Source organism: Triticum aestivum, chromosome 5A, assembly GCF_018294505.1.
Source record: "Triticum aestivum cultivar Chinese Spring chromosome 5A, IWGSC CS RefSeq v2.1, whole genome shotgun sequence".
Classification (NCBI taxonomy): domain Eukaryota; kingdom Viridiplantae; phylum Streptophyta; class Magnoliopsida; order Poales; family Poaceae; genus Triticum; species Triticum aestivum.
The window spans coordinates 117979349-117979890 of NC_057806.1; positions in this window are offsets into that span (position 1 = coordinate 117979349).

Consider the following 542-nt stretch of genomic DNA (forward strand, 5'->3'; position numbering starts at 1 on the left):
GAACTTACGCCACAGGCATAGTACACCCGCTCGGCAAACCAATACGGCTACCTATTACTTCCTCCGTTCTAAAATAGATGACTCAATTTTGTATTAACTTTGATATAAAATTAATATAAAATTGAGTCATCTATTTTGAAACGGAGGGAGTACTAGTTATCAGTTGAAACTCGAGAATTCCTAAGGACTAGTGGCTGCGCGGTTCCAAATAATTGAAAGTTCATAAATTTTAAAACTGTTTTCAGATTTTTTTTCAGAAAAGAAAAGGCTCACGTATTCAAAAAAGTTCACGAATATTGAAAACATTTCACAAAATTTAAAAAAGACCATTAATTTAAGAAAAGTTCATGAGTTTGAAAAAAGTTCACAAGTCTAAAAAAAGTTCATGGATTTGAAAAAGTTCACGAAATACAAAAATGTTCAAGGAAATTGGAAAAAGTTAACTAATTTGAGAAAAAAATTCATGAATTTGAAGAAAAAAATTCATCAATTCTTTAAAGAAATTTCATTAAATTGACAAAAATTTCATCAACCTTCAAAAG